This window comes from Mus caroli, unplaced genomic scaffold (assembly GCF_978045245.1).
Source record: "Mus caroli unplaced genomic scaffold, Mus_caroli_1 scaffold_3, whole genome shotgun sequence".
Taxonomy (NCBI): Eukaryota; Metazoa; Chordata; class Mammalia; order Rodentia; family Muridae; genus Mus; species Mus caroli.
In genome coordinates this window covers 83842247-83870129 of record NW_028227258.1, presented here as the reverse complement: position 1 = coordinate 83870129, position 27883 = coordinate 83842247, and positions in this window count along the sequence as shown.

Genomic DNA, 27883 nt, shown 5'->3' with positions numbered 1-27883 from the left:
GTTGGAAGGCAGAGATTGCCAGATCCCAGGAGCTCATTGGCCAGCCTTACTGACCAAAAGGGCAAGTTTCAGGTTTAATGAAAGACACTGACTTAGAGGAACAAAGAAGAGATCACTCATTATTCTTGTCTCATGTATGCACATAACACACAGGAAAGACCAAAATATGGGAATTAAGCAAAACTCTGAAATATTGAGAGCTAACAAAAATACAATATACATTCTGTTAGGCAACTAAAAATCTATATTCTACATTTCTGAGGCAAATAGAAAGAAAATGGGCACTTTAAAATTCACATGTGAATACAGTCATTTTATAGAGTTTAAACACTAATTATTTAAATTCTCAAATTTACATTGCAGCATTAAACTATAAATAGATAAGCCATTTTAGAAAACTTAATCTGAAGATGAAACTCAACTTTACCAATGCTAGAGATACAAAGAAAATTCTATGTATTTTTTTTATTTAGATATTTTCTACATTTACAATTCAAATGCTATCCTGAAAGTCCCCGATACCCTCCCCCGCCCTGCTCCCCTACGCACCCACTCCCACTTCTTGGCCCTGGCATTCCCCTGTACTGGGGCATATAAAGTTTGCAAGACTAAGGGGCCTCTCTTCCCAATGACAGCCGACTAGACCATCTTCTGCTACATATGCAGCTAGAGATGTGAGCTCTGGGGGTACTAGTTAGTTCATATTGTTGTTCCACCTATAGGGTTGCAGATCCCTTCAGCTCTTTGGGTACTTTCCCTAGCTTCTCCATTGGGGGCCCTGTGTTGCATCCAATAGGTGACTGTGAGCATCCACTTCTGTGTTTGCCAGGCACTGGCACAGCCTTATAAGAGACAGCTATATCAGAGTCCTTTCAGCAAAATCTTGCTGGCATATGCAATAGTGTCTGTGTTTGGTGGCTGATTATGGGATGGATCCCTAGGTGGGGTAATTTTAAAAGATTTATTTATTTTATGTATATGAGCACATTGTAGCTGTCTTCAGACACACCAGAAGAGGGCATCAGATCCCATTACAGATGGTTGTGAGCCACCATGTGGTTGCTGGGAATTGCACTCAGGACCTTTAGAAGAGCAGTCAGTGCTCTTAACCACTGAGCAACAAATAGTGAGAACAAACAAAAATGGAAAAATAATACTTAGGGAGTTGCCAAACAACTCTAGGTCATGAAAAACATAACTTATATTTAATTCACACTCAATTCTAAATTTATCAACCACAACATGTAAAATTATACATACAATTGTAGTAAGAGCATCCATAGTCTTAATTATCTTGTCTTGGTACTGTCATTTGCTAAAATCTCCATCACAAATGGAAAACAATGTCCATACAAGATAAGCCTTTTGTTATTTTAGCACAGCCCAAAGGACAAAGCAAAACAAAACAGAAAAATGAAGAAAGGAAGGAAGGAAGGAAGGAAGGAAGGAAGGAAGAAAGAAAGAAAGAAAGAAAGAAAGAAAGAAAGAAAGAAAGAAAGAAAGAAAGAAAGAAAGAAAGAAAGAAAGAAAGAAAGAAAGACCCCAAAACTCAAGCATGTCTCATACAGTCAAAAAGCCAATAATAGGTCATACTTTGGCTGGGTACTTCCTACTACTCCAGACTCAAGGCTGACAATCAGCTACAAACATTCCCCTTGATCTTGTAAATGATCCTTGTTTTCGTAAAGATTACTAGATTTCTAACTAGAGACTTACTTATTTTGTTTTATTTTCTTATTTTGGTTTTTGTGCTCTGTATTTTAAAAACTGTTTGATAACATCAAAAATTTTTCAGGCTGTCTAGATGAGACTTAAACAAAGATATATAGAGTTGATGACAATGGCACTCTGTTAAACACTCATCAAACTTCCTCTGTCTGTGCAAGAAATGTTTGAAGTTACTTATAGAGAACTTTACTAATTAGCTTTTATCCATGTCCTCTATCAAACAATTACCCCTTTTGCTACATTTATTTATTTGTGTGTATACCCACTACAGAGTACATGTGGATTGTAAGGTACAACTGCAATAATTTATCTCTTTACATAAAGTGGTCTTCAGGACTGAGTTTGAGTCATTTCTCTTCTATTCAAATGATCTTGCCTATCAAACAATTTGACGAGACCACAGTTATCTTTCAATCAATCTCTGTCTACTCATATTCTCTCTACTTGAACACATCATGAATATTTTTTTAATTCTTCATTGCAGAAAGAATATTTTGTTTATTGTATGGATGCATCACCTGTCAATTAAAAGGTCTAGAGCATATAGCTTAGGCAGGAAAATGGGAGCTGGGACATCTGAGAGGCACAAAGGATTCTGGAAGAGTGCTAGGGAGGAGATTTTCCAGGAAGAAGTGACCAGATGGACTTATGGTACTTGAACCAAGATAACTAGCCACATGGCAGAATGTAGGTTAAAATAAATTGGATTTTTGAAGTTATATTTAGTTAGAGTTGAGCTTTTCTACATGGCCAAAATATTTGTATGTTTATTATGAGTCTGATCTTATTTCGAGGAGCATGGGGCTAGGAGGATAAACAAGGACCCAACTTTTGAAATCAGCTTTATTCCTCATTGGGATTATGAAATTTAATTGGGTTTCCTTTCATACATATATTTACAGAATGAAATTAAATCATCAACTCAACTCTCCTGCAGGTAACTACCTCATTTAGAAAAACAAAGGCCAACTTAAATTTTTTTCAGTAACACAGATAAATCTTTGATTAGATAGCAATCATAGACTTTCTTCAAAATCATAAATGTTTACTATCCAGCAATCTATTTGGTAGCATTCCATGAAAATAAGAATATAGGCAAACTGAGTAATGAATACTCCTCTGTCTCAAAGGCAGAGGGTACAATGTTGTAAACTGAAATATTTGAAGTCAGCTATGGCAAAACCAGAGACTGACATGGATCAGTATGTAGGTCATAGACCAACGTTGTGGAATTGGTTCTGTCCTTCCCCATTAACACAGGGTCAACCTAACCTAGTTCCTCAGACTTACAGCAAGAATTTTTACTATCTTCAACATTACACAAGTGGATATACTGAATTTTTGACAAAAGACTGACTCTTTACTAGTATGATCATTTCTTGTATGAACTGAATAAAAAAGATGTTTATCCAAGAACAGAAGCAGCATGATCAGAGCTCAGGTATGGCTAGATGCAAAATAAAACTTACTTTTTTTGCATTATTTCACAAAAGTATTTTTAAAGATTTATTTTAATTATTTTAATTATGCATCTGTAGGTGGGTATGTACAGAGGCCCTGGGGCATCACATCCCCCTGGAGCTAGGTTCACAAATATACATTTAGAATTTAGTATTATTATTGCTGTACAGAACTTTTGTAAATAATGTATAAGAAATACTGGATAATGGGATTTGTTTCAATAATACCTAATAAAAAGTACCATGATTGAACATTCAGCTAAATTTGTTTTTATGAATGCCGGGACGCATTTTATTCCCGAAGAGTCTTAAAAGATTTTTTTGAGAATTAACTTTTGAAATATTTAATATTAATGCAAATTGAAAATTTTAGCAACTCAAAAACAGTAATAATATGGAGTTTATATTTTATATCATGGGTATTACATAGTTTGTTTTCAACAGAAGACATTGATTTGTTTTTTTATTACAACATAGAGACATCAAATGAATTTTGTTTTTGTGTAGTATGTCTCCAATCACATAAGTAATTCTAAAAGTTTTTCTTTTTTATAAAAATAATTTAACAAATTTGATGATTAAAACATTTAATTATACTAAGTTGTTTGAAGCTGACTTTTTCAAATCTGCAATAATCACAGACAAGAAAAGAAGACCTGAGGCAGTCAGAGACCCTTTCTTGATAATAAAGTAAAGGAATAAAAAGAGTCATAAATATGTAAGTTCAAATTCCATTAAATGGTAGTAAATAAATGCATCAAGGAAATTTTAAATCAGTAGTGCAACTAGTATATCACCGGCTAGCTTACATAACTGGAGAAACCTGAACTCTCAGATCCTCTTCAGGCAGATTTTGAGGTGATTTCAATTCTAGAGAATGGTTTGGTAATTTCTACAGTTATGAATTGGATGAGCAGGCAACCCACAGCCATTCAAAGCAGCCAGCTGGTCCCCAACTTTCACCACCCTAAAAAGAAGACAATACATCTACTCTCTAAAGACAGCATGGTGGGTTTCTGGTAGGCAGAAGTATTCTGTATTCATAACTTGTATGAAATAAAAATTGACTCAGACAGTAAAAGTGGTAGTCCCCCTTTAACATTTAATCCAAAATCAATAAAAGACACCATCAGTGGCAGGAAATACAAAGAATATTTGCTAGGAAAACTAACTAGACTCAAAAGAAGATCCATAGACACTGACATTTGGAGCAAGTGCATCAAACGAGTTAGACTTCTGTTGCTCCCACCACAATAAAGTCCATGAGAAGAGATTCCAAGAGGATGTTAGAGCATTAGGCTTAAGAATAGATAAGAAAAGAGTGATTTTCACAGATTTGAAAACAGGCTTTATGATTACTGAGAGGAACTGAGATAATTCAGCATAAGAACACAAAGGAAGGAGAAGCTACTGAGGGAATTAAGGAAGGCACCTATGGGTGAAGAAAGTTCAATTAAAAGAACAGCACAGCATCTAAGAGAAAAGTCTTTGACTGGTTATTTCATAGCTGTTCTTAAAACAAAAATGTTTGGTCAAAAATAAATAAATAAATAAATAAATAAATAAATAAATAAATAAAGCCTTGAATTACAGCATTGAACGAAAACACAGTAAGGTTATGGGAATTGTCAACTTATTCTTTAACTAAAATTTGTGAGAAATTGCAAGGAAAAGTAAGAAATAATGACTAAAGCCCTCTCAAGGAGATTTTTACAGTAAGTTTGATATTCCATAAAAAGAGTTCTTTTTTAGGAAAAAAAAGAGGAAAATGAAATATTAAATTATTTCTGAGCAACGAATAAATAACTGCCACACTTAAAAGACATATGACAGGCAATGAACAACATGTCAAGTGAGAGAACAGAGATGCAAGTGTGTGTCAGCATGCATATGTGCAGGCTTGTTTCCTTGCATGTATGTATGTGTGTGTGTCTCCATGTATGCATGCATGTAGTTCTAATATCACAAGCTGCTTCAAAACATGCCACAGATAGAGCCAGTTGAAATGACTTCTGCTATTAAATTTTTACAATTTCTAAGATGCGAAATCAGGCTAGGTACCTGTCAACAGATGAATAAAGAAATTGTGAAATAAACAAAATGGGGAAAAATGAAACCTTGTTATTTGCAGGGAAATTGATGCAACTGGTGGATGTTTTGTTATGTGAAATAAATCAGACACAGAAAGAAAAGTATGGCTACTTCTCCTTCCTATAGGGAACTTACAAGCAGAATAATCATCACTAGGAAGTAAAGGAAGTTGTGTGTAGAGCCATATAATCATGCAGAAGAGAAGGTTGACTATAACAAGGCTATACATACGAGTATAAGAACATATCACACTGAACTACTTTGATATATATGATTAGCCACTATTGGAAAAAAATTCTGGATAAAACTTACTAAAAATGAACATATGACTATCAAAGCAAATTGAAAATTAAGTAAAGATTTTTAGACCATCAGAGTTCAAATGTAACCCTCTTATGCACACTAACTATCTATCTATATACTATCTCTTTACTAAGAACAAGGTAAGCATGCCAGAATCAGTGACATAGAAAAGAAGGAGATCTTCTGCCACAGTCCTGCCACAGCCCAGTCACACCATGCAACTGATACACAAAATGAAATTTTCATCATTCTTTATTTTGTTTTTAATGTATTAATGAACAATTTTTGAGATTTTAATTGCATACTATTTCTTTTCCTTCTCCTTCTTCCAAACCCTCCCATGTATGCTTAATACTCTCTCTCTTTCAAATTCATGATTCCTTCTTCCTAATATGAACAGTTTATAATGTCAAACACAACAAAACCAAAGCTACATGCATGGGTAAAGCTCAAAAGTTGTGACTCTGTTGCTGTAATTTACAGTCACAATGGGTACAGCCTTAACTGGGAAATAAGCACCAGAGTCTTCAGTGTATTCACAAAATCCTAACTCAGCCCAATATGATAAAATTCTTCTGAGTACACAGGCAAAAGAGATTGTGGTAAAAGCTGCCTTTTCATTTTTCCAGAAGAGATAACAGTGGAAATACTTGTAATCAAGTGACACAATTACAACCTATAACTCTTAATTTGTGGAGATAATCCAAATTAATACATCTATACATCAAAATAGGATCAAAATTGTGTTTTCTTTACTTAATTCAACATCCAAATAAACACTGTTTCACAATTGAAGAGACAAAATAAATTTGAGATAAAAATTAAAGTAAAGGCTTTCTGGGGAGGCTTAAGAGGCTTAATTGCATTCTGTGAGTGCCCTCAGTGAGCACCACTGGGAGAAGAGGTGTGCAGTTGCATGGCACTAGCATAAGTAAAAGCCTTGCACTTTCTCAACATTATCTATTTACTCCTCCTCAGAGGCTGCCAGAAGTAATGGAAGACAGGTACGTTGTCCACTCCCCCTGCCCCCACCTTGTGATCACTTGGAAATACAAGGTTTTCACAAAGGCAATTGACTCTGGGTTACTAGGAAAAGAGATGAAGGTATCATTTCAATCAAGATAGATGTCAAAAAACCAAAACCAAAACCAAAAGCTTCCATAATATGACATGCCACTTTTTGTCAAGCCAAAATTTTAATGTTCCCATGTTAATTTTGTTTTATTAGGTCATTGAGAATTTCATACAATGCATTGTGTTCATATTCATCCTTCATCTGCAAACTCCTTCAAGATCTATCCCCTCTTTACAACCCATCCAATTTTATTTCCTTTCTCCATCTAGTTTAATTTGTGTTGCCCATCTGTTTTTGGATATGGGGCCTTCCACTGGTCAACTTACCTGGGAATTCTCTCTCCCAGCATCAATCAATCACCAAAAGCTCCTTGGCTAGAAGCACAACTCTCTATCTACCCTACTCATGGTGATATTTTGTTTGCATTGTGCTCACATGGGAGTTATACATGCTGCCACAGGCACTGTGAGTTCATGTGGGCCGCTGTCCTGCTCTATCTGGAGGATACTGTTTCTGTGTAGTCATTCACTGCCCCTTACAGCCATTTTTCCACCTCTTCCCTAGTGATCCCTGAGCCTTTGTAAATGGAATGTGATATTGATGTCTCATTTAGACCCAAGAACTCCATAGTCTTTTATTGTCTAAACTTTGGCCAGTTTGGTGTTTCTTTGTTAGTCACCATATATTGCAAATAGCTGCTTCTCTGCTTAAGGTTAAGAGATGCATTAATCTGTGGGTATAATGGTTGATGATTTAGAACCATTGGCCTGTGTCTTAGTCAGGGTTTCTATTCCTGCACAAACATCATGACCAAGAAGCAAGTTGGGGAGGAAAGGGTTTATTTGGCTTACACTTCCATACTACTGTTCATCACCAAAGGAAGTCAGGACTGGAACTCAAGCAGGTCAGAAAGCAGGAGCTGATGCAGAGGCCATGGAGGGATGTTCTTTACTGGCTTGCTTCCCCTGGCTTGCTCAGCCTGCTCTCTTATAGAACCCAAGACTACCAGCCCAGAGATGGTCCCACCCACAAGGGGCCTTTCCCCCTTGATCACTAATTGAGAAAATGCCTTATAGTTGGATCTCATGGAGCCATTTCCTCAACTGAAGCTCCTTTCTCTGTGATAACTCCAGCTGTGTCAAGTTGACACAAAAATAGCCAGTACAGCCTGTGAGGTTCCATAGATTCCCAAACATTACAGGTTATTGCCAATGCTCTTGGTTACTCTAAAAAATGTAGCAGTAAAACTTTATTGCTTAAGGCACCATGTACTTGAGATATAGAGAGTGAATTTGTCAATCTGCTACTAAACCTGGAAGCTTCATACTTACTGGTTAGTTTTCAAAGTTATTAGGAGATGCTACGCATATTACCAGAAAATAAAAGTCATCAAGTCATCATGAATCTTATCAATAGGTAAACCCTGTGAATTACAAAGTGACGTGCCTTGGAAACACATACTCACTGGTACAAACATGGTGGGAGTAAACATTCTGTTTCTGACAGAATTGCAGTTCTCTTTCACAAGATCAGGACCATTGTAGAGTCAAGAACCATATGGCTATATAGGTCATAGACCTTAGGGGAGAACCTACCATTATTATTTTAGTATATGTAAATAGCATTAAATCATCCTAATTTTTATAGTCTATTCATTAAAAAAGCGATATTTCTTACATGTGATACTCATTGATTAGAAAATAAGAAATGAGCAACAAAGAATCTTAAATAGGGAGTAATGAAGATTGAATATGACCAAGTAACCCTTAAGAAAAAAATCATAGCGAACAATAAACCTAGGCATATCAAGAAAAGAAGCATGTACTACCATACATCACAAAGCTCAAGGGCTTTGTCATTTGTAGTCCTATCAATTCGGGATGTTTAAGCCAGAAACTGACCACATAGTGATTATCATAAATCTTCTCAGTTATCAAGAAAACACTAACACACACACACACACACAAACATACACACACATGTATATGTTTTAATTCCTGCTGTTCCAGTAGTCCAATAGTCAGTGAAACTTTTAGGTATGAAAACTGGAAAAGAACAAGTACAAGAATATTTATTATGTATGTGGAAATGACGTTCTCTTAAGAAACAGGTATCAGACACAGAGTGAGGTGGAAATAAAGAATAGCTTGTGTTTTATTGTAATTTAAAACTTCGTTGTCAAAAAATATATAAGAAGTAATTGTATATCTCTCCTTATCATTTAAAGCAAGGCAAAGACATTATTTTTTCATGATAAATGAACCTTAGACACTAAATTTAAAACCATGAAAGCAGTCTCCATCCTAAAAGAGCTAAATATCTCTATGGTACTCCTTTATAAGAAATCTGTGTATCTTGCTGGTGAATGAAAGATCTAAGCAAAGATGGTAAAAAGGAAAGGAAACCCCATGGCAATGGTTGTGGAGACACTTTGTTGGTGGTGCTCTTATATCAGTTAGAAGCATAGCAGATGGCAATCCTTTGTTCATCCTAGCTTGATCCTTGGCTTAGTGGCCAGTGCTGTCTCATGCTTAGGACTCATAAAAAATCAAATCAAATCAAATCTAGATAGTGCCATGCAGCAGGAAGAAGGCAGAAACCTGCCAACTGCCATGCCACCCACAGACTTTCCCTCCAGCACAAGGCACAGGGAAGCCATAGACACCTGCTTCCCACAATCCATGTAGCATGAAGAGAGGGTGTCACCCAGGGCTCCTCCAGCCGTGTGGCCAGCCTGCAGCAAGAACCAGCACAGTGTGCCAGTATGTGGTGGTCAGATGGGAGAGAAAGAAAGGTGGAACAGATTGAGTAGTATGAAGAGAGATGGAACTGTAGACCTGAAGGTGGAGAGAAATATTCTGTTGTGAGTGGTGAGCCCTGCCACCTGCAGCCATAGTGTAGTCCGTGCTGAGGGCCATGTCTGGGTCTGTTACTATGCAGCAGCAAGGATCAGTGTTTATGTCCGTAGTTCATATTACTACTAGAGTATATGGGAATAGCTGTTTGGGGCAGCTGTTAGGGACCATGTGGATATCCAGGATCTGTGCATAAGTGACCCCTGCTCTCACCAGAAGCAGCAGTCTATAGAACTGGCTCCATCTCTCACTAGCAGCAGCATTCAGGAAAGCAGGCCCTCCACCTTGCCCAGGCACCACAGTGAATCTGGCCCTGGTGACTAGTGTGTGGGTGAGCAGGCTCTTCCTCCTGCCTCCCCTGAGGTGGTATGGGTATGAGGGTAATAATGCCCCCTCTTGCCTTTCAGTACCCACTATAGTCAGGAGAGCTGGCCCTGGGGCCATGACAGCAGAAGAACTGGCCCCGCACCTTGCCTGGGAAGCACAAGTAAGCCTGGCCCTTGTCAAATGATCATGAGTGAGCCAGTCTGTAAGGTGAGAGCACTGGAGAGCTGGCCCTGATGCTCATCTGCTAGGAGGTGGTATGAGTATGGGGAAGATACACACACACACACACACACACACACACACACACACACACACACACACACACTTGTGGCAGTCAAGAGAAGTGGCCTCTGGAAGGGTTTGGGGGTAGTCAAGGGAGAGATGAACTGGTCCTGTCCATTGCCTTACAGCTGGAGCAGCCAGAAGAAAGGATCCTGTATCTCTTGTGGGCAACACAGGAGTATTGGTCCTCATGGATGGGGAGCAGATAAGGAATCCCTGAGGACAGAGCAATGGAAAGTTGGTCTGGCCAATTGTCTGTCATCAGGTAGCATGAGGGTGATGCCCTCCCTCCCTGTGCCTCACCACTTGTGACAGAAGGAAGAACCAGCCCTAGGGTTATGAGAGCAAGTATGCTGGCCCTGGCCCTCACAGGCTCCAGCACAGGACAACAGGTCCTGACCCTTGTCTGGGAATCATTCTAGAGCTGGCCCTGGTGAAGGTGAGCTCAGAGGGTGTAAAAGCTGGCCCAGTCCCTTACAGGCTGAAGCTCTTGGAAGAGTTGGGCCAGAACCATGCCTGGATAGCACAGTGAAGCTGGCTTTGCAGGTGTGGGTGCAGGTGAGCCAGCCCCAAGGGTATGAATACAGGAGCTGACCCTGTCTCCTGCTGATGGCAGCATTGGGTGGTCTAGCTGGCTCAGTGCTGGAGAACTCACCCTCATGGTGCAAATAAGAAAGATCCAGAAGGCTGACCAACTCAGCTAGCATCCAGGCCCAGATTCATGTCTCTGAATTGGCCCACCCCAAAGTCTACATTATCTGCAAATAGTTGGGTACACGAAAGGGCCAATCCTGCTGTTCCGAAGCTGCATAATTGCCATGACATGGGGCAACAATGGGATAATTGATAGGAAGCCAAGTGAGGATCCAATATTAATGGTGTAACAGAAGACACTGATCTTGAACCAGACCAATGATTAACTGCAATGAACATTTGCAAGTGAAGATGTGTGAACAAAGGGATATACAATGAGACACACTCTGACATCCTATAGCTTCCCGATGAGATGATCCCTATGCTTTGGGATGCTCTTGTTGTTGGTGGTGGTAGTGTGTGTGTGTATGTGTGTGTGTGGGTGTGTGTGTGCATGTATACATGTGTTACTTGGGGGGAAAGTTTGCAAAAGTGAAAGGTGGATATGAGAGAGCAGGGAGATGAACAAGACTGGGGTGCATATTGTAAAATCACAAAGAAAAGGCTGAAGAGAAGAGAAGAGAAGAGAAAGAGAAGAGAAAAGAGAAGAGAAGAGAAGAGAAGAGAAGAGAAGAGAAGAGAAGAGAAGAGAAGAGAAGAGAAGAGAAGAGAAGAGAAGAGAAGAGAAGAGAAGAGAAGAGAAGAGAAGTGGAAAATCACTACTTTTGTGAAATTCAGACTCAACATTTGCAAAAAAGAACCAGAAGCAGATATGTCTACTGCATGCTCCATTCTTGCGTTAAATATCACAGAAACTCCCATTAACATGCACAATTAATGAATGTCAGTAAAACTGCAGTCAGCCCAAATGTTTATCGACACATCAGTGGATAATAAACAGTTGATACCTATGTACAGTGGAATTTTATCTAGCAAGAAACACAAATGGAATTATGAAATTCTGAGGAAAACTAAAGGATCTGGAAAGCATTATATTAGAGAAGGTTACTCGGGTTGGAAAGTCAAACGTCATATGTTCTTCCTCATGTACAGATCCCAGCTGATTCTAGAGAATATAAATACAGGTAAAAAGTAGGAAACTTAATTTTTTTGATTAGATATTTTCTTCATTTACATTTCAAATGCTATTCCTAAAGTCCCCTATACCATCCTCCCACCCTGCTCACCAACCCACCCACTCCTGCTTCCTGGCCCTGGCGTTCCCTTGTACTGGGGCATATGATCTTTGCAAGACCAAGGGCCTCTCCTCACATTGATGGCCAACTCTGCTACATATGCAGCTAGAGACACAGCTCTGGGGGGTACTGGTTACTTCATAACTTTAAAAGAACACATAAAACTAGAGAGAAAGAACAGCCAGTCCTAAATGGGTTGTCTCCATCCTTCCCCTTAGATATCCCACAGAACCCAGTGGAAAAGGAGGCAGAAAGACTGGAAGAGGCAGAGAGATGGAGGGCACCAAGGAAACATGGCTTCTAAACACAGCAAGACTAAAACACATATGATATCACAAAGACTGAGACAGCATGCACAGGGCCTGCACAGATGGGGACCTACAACTTAGAGGAATAGTGAACACAAGACTCCATCCCTAACCCAGAAGCTATCTCCAATTGATAATTGTTCACAAATAAAAACTGAGATTTTTCCAATTCAGTCTCATTTGATACACAAAGCATAAGTAAGGGTAGGATGTAAACCTGACAGTATATGTCCAACAAAGAAATGAGCTCAATGATATTTTTAAAGGTTCTCTTTCTGATGCTGATGTCAGGCCTTTTTATTCTTTTATTATTATTATTTACTTCTTTTATTATTATTTACTTTCGGGTCTCTTGCAAATATGTTGTCAGACTTCAGTGCGTGTGAACATGTCTTATGAGACATCTATGTCTGTGTGTCTTTCTCATCTTTTTCTTTGTTTCCTTTTCTTCTGTTTGCTTGATTATTGTGTCTCATAATGGTTTGTTTTTTGTTTTATTTTATTTAATTATTTAGTAACTATTTGTACTCTACTGAGAGAGGAAAGGAGAGTTGCGTTGATGGGGTTCATGAGGAAGAGGAGAGACTTTGGGAAAACTTTGAGGAGAGGAACCATTATCAGGATGTAATGTATTAAAAGCAAGAACTATTTCCAATAAAACAAATAGAGGCTTCAAAAGAAAGGGGCAGGAAAAGCAATGCAAGATGGGAGTAATCACAATGTTGCCAGAGGTAATCAAAATGGAGAGAATGCAACATGAAATGTGTAAGGCCCACGGGGAAACCTGCTTCTTTGTAAGCTAATTTTTTTTATTAGGTATTTTCCTCATTTACATTTCCAATGCTATCCCAAAAGTCCCCCATACCCTCCCCCCCCCACACTTCCCTACTCACCCACTCCCACTTTTTGGCCCTGGCATTCCCCTGTACTGGGGCATATAAAGTTTGCAAGTCCAATGGGACTCTCTTTCCAGTGATGGCTGACTAGGCCATCTTTTGATACTTATGCAGCTAGAGTCAAGAGCTCAGGGGTACTTGTTAGTTCATAAAGTTGATAGGGTTGCAGATCCCTTTAGCTCCTTGGGTACTTTCTCTAGCTCCTCAATTGGGGGCCCTGTGATCCATCCAATAGCTGACTGTGAGCATCCACTTCTGTGTTTGCTAGGCCCTGGCATAGTCTCACAAGAGACAGCTATATCTGGGTCCTTTCAGCAAAATCTTGCTAGTGTGTGCAATGGTATCAGCATTTGGAAGCTGATTATGGGATGGATGCGCAGATATGGCAGTCTCTAGATGGTCCATCCTTTCGTCACAGCTACGAACATTGTCTCTGTAACTCCTTCCATGGGTGGTTTTTTCCCCAATTCTAAGAAGGGGCAAAGTGTCCACACTTTGGTCTTCGTTCTTCTTGAGTTTCATGCGTTTAGCAAATTGTATCTTATATCTTGGGTATCCTAAGTTTCTGGGCTAATATCCACTTATCAGTGAGTTCATATTGTGTGACTTCCTTTGTGATTTGGTTAGCTCACTCAGAATGATGCCCTCCAGGTCCATCCATTTGCCTAGGAATTTCAAAAATTCATTCTTTTTAATAGCTGAGTAGTACTCCATTGTGTAAATGTACCACATTTTCTGTATCCATTCCTCTGTTGAGGGGCATCTGGGTTATTTCCAGCTTCTGGCTATTATAAAGAAGGCTGCTATGAACATAGTTTAGCATGTGTCCTTCTTATTGGTTAGAAAATCTTCTGGATATATGCCCAGGAGAGGTATTGCTGGATCCTCCAGTAGTACTATGTCCAATTTTCTGAGGAACTGCCAGACTGATTTCCAGAGCAGTTGTACAAGCTTGCAATCCTACCAACAATGGAGGAGTGTTCCTCTTTCTCCACATCCTACCAGCATCTGATGTCACCTGAATATTTGACTTTAGCCATTCTGACTGGTGTGAGGTGGAATCTTAGGGTTCTTTTGATTTACATTTCCTTGATGATTAAGGATGTTGAACATTTTTTCAGGTGCTTCTCTGCCATTCAGTATTCCTCAGGTGAGAATTCTTTGTTCAGCTCTGAGCCCCATTTTATAATGGGCTTATTTTATTTTCTGGAGCCCACCTTCTTGAGTTCTTTATATATGTTGGATATTAATCCCCTATCTGATTTAGGATAGGTAAAGATCCTTTCCCAATCTGTTGGTTGACTTTTTGTCTTATTGAAGGTGTCTTTTGCCTTGCAGAAGCTTTACAACTTTATGAGGTCCTATTTATCGATTCTAGATCTTACTGCACAAGCCATTGCTGTTCTATTCAGGAACTTTTCCCCTGTACCCATATCTTCAAGGCTTTTCCCTACTTTCTCCTCTATAAGTTTCAGTGTCTCTGGTTTTATGTGGAGTTCCTTAATCCACTTAGATTTGACCTTAGTACAAGGAGATAGGAATGGATCAATTCGCATTCTTCTACAGAAAAACCACCTGTTGTGCCAGTACCATTTGTTGAAAATGCTGTCTTTTTTCCACTGGATGGTTTTAGCTCCCTTGTAAAAGATCAAATGACCATAGGTGTGTGGGTTCATCTCTGGGTTTTCAATTCTGTTCCATAAATCTACTTGTCTGTTGCTATACCAGTACCATGCAGTTTTTATCACAATTGCTCTGTAGTAGAGCTTTAGGTCAGGCATGGTGATTCCACCAGAGGTTCTTTTATCCTTGTGAAGAGTTTTTGCTATCCTAGGTTTTTTGATATTCCAGATGAATTTGCAGATTGCTCTTTCTAATTCGTTGAAGAATTGAGTTGGAATTTTGATGGGGATTGCATTGAATCTGTAGATTGCTTTTGGCAAGATAGCCATTTTTCCAATGTTGATCCTGCCAATCCATGAGCATGGGAGATCTTTCCTTCTTCTGAGATCTTCTTTAATTTCTTTCTTCAGAGACTTGAAGTTGTTATCATACAGATCTTTCACTTTCTTATTTAGAGTCATGCCAAGGTATTTTATATTATTTGTGACTATTGAGAAGGGTGTTGTTTCCCTAATTTCTTTCTCAGCCTGTTAATTCTTTGTGTAGAGAAAGGCCATTGAGTTGCTTGAGTTAATATTATATCCAGCTACTTCACCGAAGCTGTTTATCAGGTTTAGGAGTTCTCTGGTAGAATTTTTAGGGTCACTTATATATACTCTCATATCATCTGCAAAAAGTGATATTTTGACTTCTTCTTTTCCAATTTGTATCCCCTTGATCTCCATTTGTTGTCGAATTGCTCTGGCTAGGACTTCAAGTACAAAGTTGAATAGGTAGGGAGAGAGTGGACAGCCTTGTTTAGTCCCTGATTTTAGTAGGATTGCTTCCAGCTTCTCACCATTTAATTTGATGTTGGATACTGGTTTGCTGTAGATTGCTTTTATCGTGGTTAGTTAGGGGCCTTGAATTCCTGATCCTTCCAAGTCTTTTATCATGAATGGGTGTTGGATTTTGTCAAATGCTTTCTCTGCATCTAAGGAGATGATCATGTGGTTTTTGTCTTTGAGTTTGTTTATATACTGGATTACGTTAATGGATTTCCATATATTGAACAATCCCTGCATCCCTGGGATGAAACGTACTTGGTCAGGATGGATGGTTGTTTTGATGTGTTCTTGGATTAGGTTAGCGAGAACTTTATTGAGGATTTTTTCATCGATATTCATAAGGGAAATTGATCTGAAGTTCTCTATCTTTGTTGGGACTTTTTTGGTTTAGGTATCAGAGTAATTGTGGCTTCATAGAATGAATTGGGTAGGGTACCTTCTGTTTCTATTTTGTGGAATAGTTTGCAAAGAACTGGGATTAGATCTTCTTTGAAGGTCTGATAGAACTCTGCACCAAACGCATCTGGTCCTGGGTTTTTTTGGTTTGGAGACTATTAATGACTGCTTCTATTTCTTTAGGGGATATACGACTGTTTAAATCATTAACCTTATCTTGATTTAACTTTGGTACCTGGTATCTGTCTAGAAACTTCTCCATTCTATCCAGGTTCTCCAGTTTTGTTGAGTATAGCCTTTTGTAGAAGGATCTGATGGTGTTTTGTGTTTCTTGAGGATCTGTTGTTATGTCTCCCTTTTCATTTCTGATTTTGTTAATTAGAATGCTTTCCCTGTGCCCTTTAGTGAGTCTGGCTAAGGTTTTATTTATCTTGTTGATTTTCTCAAAGAACCAGCTCCTCGATTGGTTGATTCTTTGAATAGTTCTTCTTTTTTCCACTTGGTCGATTTCGCCCCTGAGTTTAATTATTTCCTGCCATCTACACCTCTTGGGTGAATTTGCTTCCTTTTGTTCTAGAGCTTTTAGGTGTGTTGTCAAGCTGCTAATGTGTGCTCTCTCTAGTTTCTTTTTGGAGGCACTCAGAGCTATGAGTTTTCCTCTTAGAAATGCTTTCATTGTGTCTCATAAATTTGGGTATGTTGTGGCTTCATTTTCATTAAACTCCAAAAGTCCTTAATTTCTTTCTTTATTCCTTCCTTGACCAAGGTATCATTGAGAAGAGTGTTGTTCAGTTTCCACGTGAATGTTGGCTTTCTATTATTTATTTTGTTATTGAAGATCAGCCTTAGTCCATGGTGATCTGATAGGATGCATGGGACAATTTCAATATTTTTGTATCTGTTGAGGCTCGTTTTTGTGACCAATTATGTGGTCAATTTTGGAGAAGGTACCATGAGGTGCTGAGAAGAAGTTATATCCTTTTGTTTTAGGATAGAATGTTCTGTAGATATCTGTCAGATCCATTTGTTTCATAACTTCTGTTAGTTTCACTGTGTCCCTATTTAGTTTATGTTTCCATGATCTGTCCACTGGTGAAAGTGGTGTGTTGAAGTCTCCCACTATTATTGTGTGAGGTGCAATGTGTGCTTTGAGCTTTACTAAAGTTTCTTTAATGAATGTGGATGCCCTTGTATTTGTAGCACAGATATTCAGAATTGATAGTTCATCTTGGAGGATTTTACCTTTGATGAGTATGAAGTGCCCCTCCTTGTCTTTTTTGATGACTTTGGGTTGGAAGTCGATTTTATTAGATATTAGAATGGCTACTCCAGCTTGTTTCTTCAGACCATTTGCTTGGAAAATTGTTTTCCAGCCTTTCATTCTGAGGTAATGTCTATCTTTTTCTCTGAGATGAGTTTCCTGTTAGCAGCAAAATGTTTGGTCCTGTTTGTGTAGCCAGTCTGTTAGGCTATGTCTTTTTATTGGGGAGTTGAGCCCATTGATATTAAGAGATATTAAGAAAAGGTAATTGTTGCTTCCTGTTATTTTGTTGTTAAATTTGGCATTTTTTTCTTGTGGCTGTCTTCTTTTAAGTTTGTTGAGAGATTAACTTCTTCCTTTTTCTAGGATGTGGTTTCCGTACCTGTATTGTTTTTGTTTGTTTGTTTGTTTGTTTGTTTACTGTTGTTATCCTTTGAAGGGCTGGATTTGTGGAAAGATAATGTGTGAATTTGGTTTTGTTGTGGAATACTTTGGTTTCTCCATCTATGGTAAAATACAGTTTGGCTGGGTATAGTAGCCTGGGCTGAAATTTGTGTTCTCTTCATGTCTGTATAACATCTGTCCAGCCTTTTCTGGCTTTAAAAATAAAGTATTAAAGACAAAAGAACAGAGTCATCCTGGACAGTTCACAAATCCTTTCAGTTCTAACATGGAACATTTCAGATGAACCTAGAATTAACTGCATCTATATTGAGAACTTGTTGGACTCTCACCTCCTTCCCACCACCATTCCCCCCAATCATTTAGTATTATTTCAAGTATTTTATATATATACATGATACAATTAGTGTGTTTTTGTCTGCCTTTACTCCAAGGGAATCTGTATGAAGGAAAAAATATATTCATCAGTCACCTGTATCTCACCCATGACTATACTTCAAGGAAATACAAAATCACCCAAAACATAGCAAGCATTTAGTAAATATTTGGTGAATAAAGTTGCCAATTTTAAAGTCATGTGACAGTCCCACTGCACCGCATCCATTCTCTTTTATGATGTGACTAATCAATGCTAGAAGATATAAGCTCTTCTGAGACAGAAGCATTGTAATTAAACAGAAGGGAGCGATAATCCACATGAGCTCACATCTTATTCATTGTGGCATTTTAAATTGATGTCAAATAACTCAATTTGATTGCAGAGCACATTTCTTTCTTTGGTGTAGCTCATGCCAGTTTGCAATAAGCCTAAAACAGCACTGGGCTTTTACCATGATACTTGTGTTTCATATTATGTGCCATTTCATCAATCCCCAGGGCCTGTGAAGAATTTGGTACACATCCATGCTAAGTGGTCAAAAGTGGGGTGATTCAATCATTAGCCCCTAATTCTGAGTCATCATTTATTAATACACATAGAAGGTGACTTTAATTTTATGTTCTTTTAGGTGGAAATTAAATGAAATGCTCTAGATATCTTTTATGTCTCATGAACATCTTTGATGTGTATATCCCTTCCTGAATACAAGTCAGAAAAATCAAAAGTCTGTAACCCAGATAGCTAACATTAATATTTGAATATAATCTAAGCAAAATTGACCACATCCAAATGAATTAAGGATGAATCTAGATATACCAGCTATCGTTCCCTAGAGGTTTTTTTTTTTTCTTCCTTTTTCATGTTTTAGGTTCTTTTTTATTCTTTGAGAATTTCATCTGAGGCTATAATCAAATCATAAAGGAAAATTTGTGATTGGAGATAAACTGTGAGTTCTAAGATGATTTCATATGACATAAGTGTGTGTGTGTGTGTGTGTGTGTGTGTGTGTGTGTGTGTACATCAATCAAGGACTTGACTTAAGTTTCTTTGGCAATATGTCTGTTTTCAAATGATTGAAAGAAAGCTGAAAGTGAAGTTTATTTTGGGGGGGGTTTGGGGGGGAGGAGGGTTGTTTTTGTTTTTGTTTTTCTCTCAAATCAAATTAGTTAGCCATCCTCTCTTTTTACCATTCTTCTGTCTTGCTGTGACAGAATCAGAAAGGTCTGATGCACTTTCATTTCCATTCTTCTCTTTGTCCTTTACCTTCTCCAAAACTTATTGGAGTTAGTGGGAGATTTGGTTACACCTGTTGAACTACATACAAATAGGGTCCTTTCTCTACCACTATATCAGAATATCTAAGACTTGATAATTTATTAGGAAAAATTCACATAGGTGATGCACTTGAAGATTGTAAAGTTCAAGAGCATGACCCCAGCACTGATTACTTCTGATGGCATCCTGCAGTCTCAGTTTATGGTATAAAACAAGCAGATCCCTGCATTGGAAACAGAACTGGACCAGGTGATTGAAAGCAGAATTACCTCATTTCCACAATGGCTGGTCCTCTCCCCACCAAGCAAGAACTTAATCAGAGGAAAAGCCACTAGTCATTCTTAATGACCAAATGGTCTCTTTGATGGCTTACCATCTTTAAATACTGTCACATTGGAAATACAGCATCAATATTGCTCAGAACAAACTATTGCTAAGTATAGATATAGGAGATGAAAGGAAGGAGGGAAAGAGGATGAAGGAGAGGAAGAAGGAGTGAGGGAGGGAGAGAGAGAGGGAGAGAGAAAGAGACACAAGGAGAGACAGAGACAGAGACAGAGACAAAGAGATCAGAGTTTGAGGCAGACATTCTGAGGTGTATTAAGATTGATTTACCAGAGATGTATTGAAAAAAGAAACAAATGAAATGCCCGGTTTTCTACTATCAGAAAAAGGGGATTACAAATCAACAAACAGTTGAGGCAGATGTTGAGTCTCATTAAAATCATAGAAAGTTAGATGAACTTACAGTTGAGAGGACATTTTGTGTGAGAGAGAAATTTTTTTTTTCTAATTTAGTCAGTTAGCCAAGTGAGCAGGGTGATACAGGAGCCCGAGTGTCAACCACCCACCTGCATTAGGATACTCTGTTCTCTAAAAAACGATCCTCACTAGTAGGAGTCAAGGTTTAGAGAAATGGCAGATTCAGGGACTCAGATCAATGCCCTGGACAATAAAGCATGATGGGAAGTGTCAAAAAATTGACACTGAAACTATATAAAGTATTTTTACTCAGTAAATTTGCTGAGGGTTGAAGAACATAGCACATATTGTTAACTGATATTTTATATAACACGACTGCTGAATACCATCATTAGTGTGTGTGTGTATCTGTGTGTGTGTGTCTGTGTGTGCGTGTGTGTGTGTGTGTGTCTGTGTGTCTGTGTGTCTGTGTGTTTGTGTGTGCGTGTGTATCTGTCTGTGTGTGTGTCTGTGTGTGTGTGTGTGTGTGTGTATGCACATGTGCATTCAAGTGCATAGGCACACAAATGTGTGTACAGAAAATGGTGATTATTTTCCGCAAAAATCCTGAATGGACACTTTAAACATGGGATAAAAGTTTGTTGAAGAGAGTGAAATCTACCTTCAACATGCCCCCTAGCTAAATCCAAGGTGTTGTTCAGGAAGATTCTGCTTTAACTAGGTGTCCAACTAAAAACACCAGTAGTTATAAAGAGAGATGGCTATTAAAACAACACACAGAATAAGTAAAATAAAATGTTTCATCAATTAGGTGAAATCCTGCAAATTTTAGATAGGTGCAGACGGGGAAAAATAGGCACTCAAGTAGCGGATCCAGAGCCATCAAGTGTGGCAGAGTGTTATCATCTACAGAACTTGACTGTAAGTGTTCACCTTGTATGCTATCCTTGCAATATATTTACAAGTTTGAAGCTGTCCTGAAGTAAGAACAAAAGGCACATTCAAAAACTCTTCAGGCTCTGGAAATCTTTAGGCTACTCTGGACAGGGAAGCAGAGAGGCTAAGGACAGATCTTCATCTCTTAACTCTGCTCCTACAAATCCAGTCTCCCAGTTTAATCCCCAGCTCTTCAGCATAACACCTGCTGCAGGCTTCCTTCCCATCATGAAAAAAACCTACTCCTAACCTCCCTCCCTCTACTCAGTGCTTTATTCTAACCACAAGCCCAGCAGGCACTCTCTAGGAACCCACAGGCCTCTCTGACCAGGGAATCAAGGAAAATAACCACAGGCCCAATTCCCAGTCTCATTCCCATAGCTGAGGCAAACATTCTGTTGTTCCCTCTCTTTATTCTCTGACCCCATTCACAGGTAATTAAGTAGATCCTGGTAGAATATCCCACTTTCTTCTATCCTAGAGACCCAGTGACCACACCCAGACCACTCCCATTCCTAATTGTCAGCTGCCAATACTTACAAACACATTTTACCTGAAACAATGACTAGAAACCATACTTAGCTTAGGAATCCAGAAGAATTGCCTACCAAAAAACACATATCTATAGCATTACTCTAAGAAACAGAGAGGAAAACACAAAGGAAAAATGTCAACCCAACAAAGACAAGAAGAGACATTAGCACCTAGATTACAACCTTTTAAACCAAGACCAGAGAAGGAGACATCAGTGTGAAAACACAATCAAGAACAGCCAAGACAATATGTCTCCACAAAAAACCCAGTAATCTTAGCTGGGCATGGTGGTACATGCCTTTAATCCCAGCACTCGGGAGGCAGAGGCGGGCGGATTTCTGAGTTCAAGGCCAGCCTGGTCTACAAAGTGAGATCCAGGACAGCCAGGGCTATACAGAGAAACCCTATCTCAAAAAACCAACCCCCCAAAACAAACAAACAAACAAAACAAAGAAAACAAAAAACAACAACAAAACCACAAAACACAGTAATCCAGCCACAATCGGACTTGAGTATTACATCATAGCTGAAGCATGAGGAAATGACCTTAAATACAACTATGTGAAGATGATAGAAGTCCTTAAAAAGAAAACAAATAAAAGAAAACAATTAAAGAATTTATTGAAAACACAAGAGTAGAAGGACATGTAAAAACAAAAGCCAAAACATAAAACAAAACAAATAAAACAAAACAAAAAACAGTTCAAGTCCTGAAAGTGGAAATAGAATCAATAATAAAAGACAAAAAACCAAGGGAAAACTAGAAATAAAAAATTAGGAGCTTGAACAGGAATCACAGAGGACACCTCACTAGAATATGAGCCATAAAAGAGAATAATCTCAGGTATTGAAAACACTATAGAAAAAATGAATATAGATGTTAAAACAGAAATGTCAAATCTAAAAGCTCCAGGACCTAAATAAATAAATAAATAAATAATCCAGGACATCTGGAGCACTGTGAAAAGACAAAAAAATATACAAATAGGAGGAGGAGGAGGAGGAGGAGGAGAGGAGAAGGAGGAGGAGGAGGAAGAGGAGGAGGAGGAGAAAGCTAAGTAAAGGCACAGAAAACTATCAGAAAAAAATTTTTCTTCACTATGTATGAAATAAAGCACTAAATGTAAAGAAAGAATATTAAAAGCTGCAAGGCAAAAAGATGAAGTAACATGTAGAGAAAGACCTATTAGAATTACACCTGACTTGACATATATGGAAAGATGTGCTATAGATTCTAAGAAACCACGGTCAGCCCACACAACTGAATCCAGAAATGTTTGCAATTACAATAGTTGTGAAAAATAAACAATCCAAATATGATGGCTATTCCATGTTCTCAACTTGACAGTATCTGGAATAAACTGCTACCTAGAAATGTAGAAGACAGCTCCTGACTCAGATCTTAAGGCTGGAAGACACAAGCTTTTTATCCAGATCATGAGGCACATCTTTACTCTGGGCCATATATGTTTTGCTGGAGGCTTAAATAAGGACGGTGGAAGAAAGAAGGTTCGTTCTTCTTTACCTGCATTCGATTACTTGCCAACACATCTATAGGAGACTACTGTTTAGGATTCCATCTTATACAGAAGACCAGATGAAACACTTAGCCTTGTGGGACTGAGAAATTACTAGATTCTAGAGGTTCTTATTTACAGCAGGCCATTGTTAGATTAGTTATACTGTAGCCTATAAGACATTCCAATATGTGTGTGTGTGTGTGTATGTGTGTGTGTGTGTGTGTATTCATTTCATAAGTTCTGTGACTCTAGAGAACCCTAACTAATACATCAAATTTAAGCAATATTTATCTACAAATCTAGCCTCATGAAGATGCTAGAAGGAAATCTCCAACTGAATGACATTAACAATGCCAAAGAAAACACAGGGAATACAAAATCTTAGACCAGTAAAGAGAAAGAAGAGAAGCATAGGCACACAAACACACACACAGAGAGACCACCACCACCACCACCACCATTAACAACAACAACAACAACAACAAAATAACAGAAATTAACAAATGCTAGTCATTGATATATCTCAACATCAATGGTCTCAATTGTCCAATAAAAAGACACAGACTAGCAGAATGGATGGGAAAGCAGGATATTTCCTTCTGCTGGATCCAAGAAACATGTCTTAACTTCAAGAATAGATATCACTGCATGGTAAAAAGATAGAAAGAGGTATCTCAAGCAAATGGACCTAAGAAACAAGCTGGTATACCCATTTGAATATGTAACGAAATAGACTTCAAACCAAAACTAATCAAAAGAGATAGGGAAGAACACTTCATACTCATCAAAGGAAAAATACACCAAGAAGACATTATAATTTTTAACATCTATGCCTCAAACACAAGTGCACCCAGTTTTGTAAAAGAAACTTTACTACAACATAACTCACATATCAAACCTCATGCACTAATTAGAAGATTTTAATACCCCATTCTTACAGAAAGTTAGGTCATCCAGACAAAAAGTAAACAGAGAAAAATTGTCGTTAACTGACATTGTAAACTGAACACAGCCTTCACTCTTTTTATCCTTTGCCTTGTGCTTTGTCAATGAAAGGCTTCATTACTGTTTTACACATTATACTTGTAGGGCATGTGGGACCCTGCTACCAGACAGACATAAGAACTGGTAAGGATAGGTGAACTCAAACCTCGAGAATCTCAGAGATTTGAGAATGACAGGAGTAGAGCCAATTCCTAACTGTCCCTGTACCTGGTCTGGAACACATAACCATGACAGGTAACTGAGAGGACCACAGGCACTCAGTATAGCACCTGGAGTTCTTCTCCATGCAATAGGATATCTAGATAGCCTTGAGTCTTCAGCCAATAATCTTCCCTTCCTGGATATTCTCACACCTTGCCCCAAGGTATATAATCCTTGGTTCATCCCAAATAAAATATATGCGTCCATATCTACTCCAATAAAGCAATATGAACAAGCAAGGATCATTTCAGAGAGCTGCTTCATTAAAGATTGACAGGAGGAAGAGCCATGCCTAAGACTCCCAAAGAAGGCTTTTCTCTTCTTTATTCCCTCTGGTACTTGGCAATCAGCCCCCAATCAGATGAGACTCTGCTCATCTCAAGCTCTGCTTTCCCCTTCCTGCCTGGTGTGCAAATGCCCTGAGAGGAACACTATAGACACTCCTTCCTCATTTCCTCCTCAGGCAGTCCACCATCACCACCTGGGCGCCCAGAGAGGAGACCAGGAACCACAACATTTGTCCCAGACCCTGCTGACCCCCTTCCAGTCTGGCATGTTAGTGCTGTCTGACACTCCAAAGAGAAGCATGGGCTGTTGACTCCCAGTTCCAGCCACGGCTCTTCTTTTTGTGGGCTAGCATGAGATCAGCATCCTGACACCCCTTGCAGAGACGCAGAACAATATGTGGAGCCACAAAAACCAAGCAGGCATCAGAAGACAATGTATAACACTTTATTCTGAGAAAATTGATGCAATATATTAAGTTCAACAGCATCAACAAAAACATTGTAACATTTATTACAATGGATCAAAATGAAGAAATCACCCAAAGCCCAAATTATGTTCCTGTATATATCTGTCCAATAGAGTTCTACTCAATTATTAAAATTGTATTTGAGGAGGTTAGTTAATGAGATCTTAAAAACTTCTATGCATGTATATGTAATGTGCCTTAAATTGGCATGCTTATGTCGAGTGTCCCCCCAAATAACCTTGTTCTGCCAGATTTGTCCCCTGGTTCTGTAGAGGGGAAAACAGTAAGCAGCTAAGGAAATTGAAGTGATCAGCATCGTGCCCCAGAAAACAGCTGAATGGTAAACCATTTGCAACAGAAGTTCTACTCTTGTCCCATTATATAAAAGTGCTAACAGTGGGAAAGAGAAGCCAGAAGCCTCACTATGGGGAAGAAACGCATCTATGGAGAGAAAACACAGTCAAGAACTTCAGCTGATGGCATCACGTTTCCTATTCATTCCTGCTGGTTTTGGAACCCTGATTTGATGGTGTGACCTTATGGTTTCTATCTGTTTACTGACTTGGAAATTTCATCCCTGGGAACATTGTGCTTTGTCCTGGATTCCCTTATTGGTAACTCTAGCTGACATCCTTAATGGGGCTTCCCAAGACAATCTCTGAATAATGTTTTAAGCTCCTACTTTGCTATCATCTACCTATAGATATTTTTCTTTTATTCTTATACTTCGGCTTGCTCTATAGTTAATAAACTCATTCATTCAATACTGTAAAATATGACTGTTGTAGTTCTTTGTTCCATACAGAACAAGATGTCAGGAGAAAGTGAAAAATCAAGTTATAGTTAGTATTTACAGTTCTAAAATATAAAGTCACATATATCCCACCTCTTAGCTGTTTTTGCTGAGTGATGAGATTTTGAGTAATTATCACTTACTCATTTGTAATTTTTGCATTTTCTGACTTTTCTGTTGTGAATTTTTCTTGTTGCCAAAAAAAAAATCAAGGAAATATGCTAATTTCATTCTACAAATGAAGCATGAATACTGAATGTGTTTCCTCTCTGCTAGCCTAGGTATCATCCTGTTTCTTCGAAAGTCTTTACAGACTGGAGGGGAATGGAGGTGATGTTTACTCCACAAAGTCAAATTGACCCATTCTAGCTACTGTATTTTTATTGTTGGCTTGAATGCCAACAAAGATTAATGGGCGATTCATTTTCTGTGGTTCGCCAGTACTGTCTCATTATAAAAGCTAGAATCTTGCTTTACCAAAGAGTCTAGTTTAAAATATAAATCCTTCCAATTATCCTTTCTTCACCAATGTTTCCCAACATTAACTAAAATTCTTCTCTTTATTTTGCAATGTTGTCTGAAAATGTATTTTTTTAATTATTTAAAATTACTCCAATCGAGGATGACTCTCTTATTTTGTCTTTGTCCATGTAGGAAGGGCATAATCTTTCATTTTTTTCATTTATTATTTTTACATAAGAACATTTTTATTCAGTTACACATTGTGAGCTGAACCCCATACACTCTAAAAGTTTAAATTATAATGACAGCTTCTGAAATATATTCTCAAAGAATAGGGTACATGAAATTTTAAATGTAATTATTTTGAGGTTTTGTGATATTTTAATACAGTAGATCCTAGGCAATCATATGAAACAAATGAGGTTATATTGCATTCTCAATAATTCATGAATCTTTAATACATCTAATAATTACTTATTGAATGGCTAATATTATAGTAGATAGTAGAAATAGCTCTCTGCAGGTGAGTAAAATAAAATATTTGGGAAAATTGATTTTTTTTTTTTTGCTTATTAAATTTAAGGCTAAAGCTAAAATAGCGAAATAATTGCTACTAAATTAGACTGAAATAACTTTTCCTCTAAAAGGAAAGGTAAAGGTGAGCACTTAGTATCATAATAGTGCAATCCTTCTCAGCCCTGCACATACAATCACTGTTCAGGAGGAATTCTTCCAGAGGCACAGGGACCAGCATACTGTCAGAGTCTTCACGGGAACTAGAAAATGAGAAGAAAAATTATTATTTGTACTTGCCATGCTATTAGTGGTTTATAGACTCGCTCCAAATAAAATCACACTGCCATAGCCTCCTAAGTCCTAGATATAAGCTATGTGCTACAGTCCAAACAGATGAAGTTAATAAGTGAGTCTTGGACCAATGAAGGGGAAAAGAAAGGAAGCAAAATATGTGAGCATGTCGCCCTGATGGACAATTGTCATTAGTGGTGAGTCTGAATTAAGTGTAAGGTGACCTTGGCAACATATCTATTTCCTTCCTAGGACACAATATAATGATCACATTTCCACATCATTACTGTAATGGTGTTTTGTCATTATACAGAGAATATGGGGCATTTTCACCCATCAATAGAAGATGGGCTTAAAATAGAAGGGAAAAATAGTCTCCTTAGAAATGTGGATAATTTTTTTTTTCTCTTCAAGGAAAGCAAATGTTTACAAGAACTGTTAATGAAGCAAAAGGTTTCACAGCCCCATCTAGTGGTCAGGAGATGATTTACTGCAAACACCACCTAGATTTGTGGTTCAGAGGCACTGCATTCCTGAAGTCTTGGAGTCTTACTGGTGAAGTCTTACTGGATTTCCTAGCTGATACAATACAGGATTAGCTGATACAATACAGGACAAGCACGGCATGATAAGTAGACGTTGAATAGTAAGTATTTCTCTGCTCATGTATTAATCCTTAAATAGTCAGAATCATCAATTTCAGATGTAAACTTAGTGCTGACTTCTACTGGTAAAGTACTGAACACTACAAATAACTCATGGTAAGTATTTTGATAATAGAATCACATACACAGCTTTTGTATACCCAAGGACTTTGGAATTACAACACTCTTAAAATTAAGTCAGATGTGG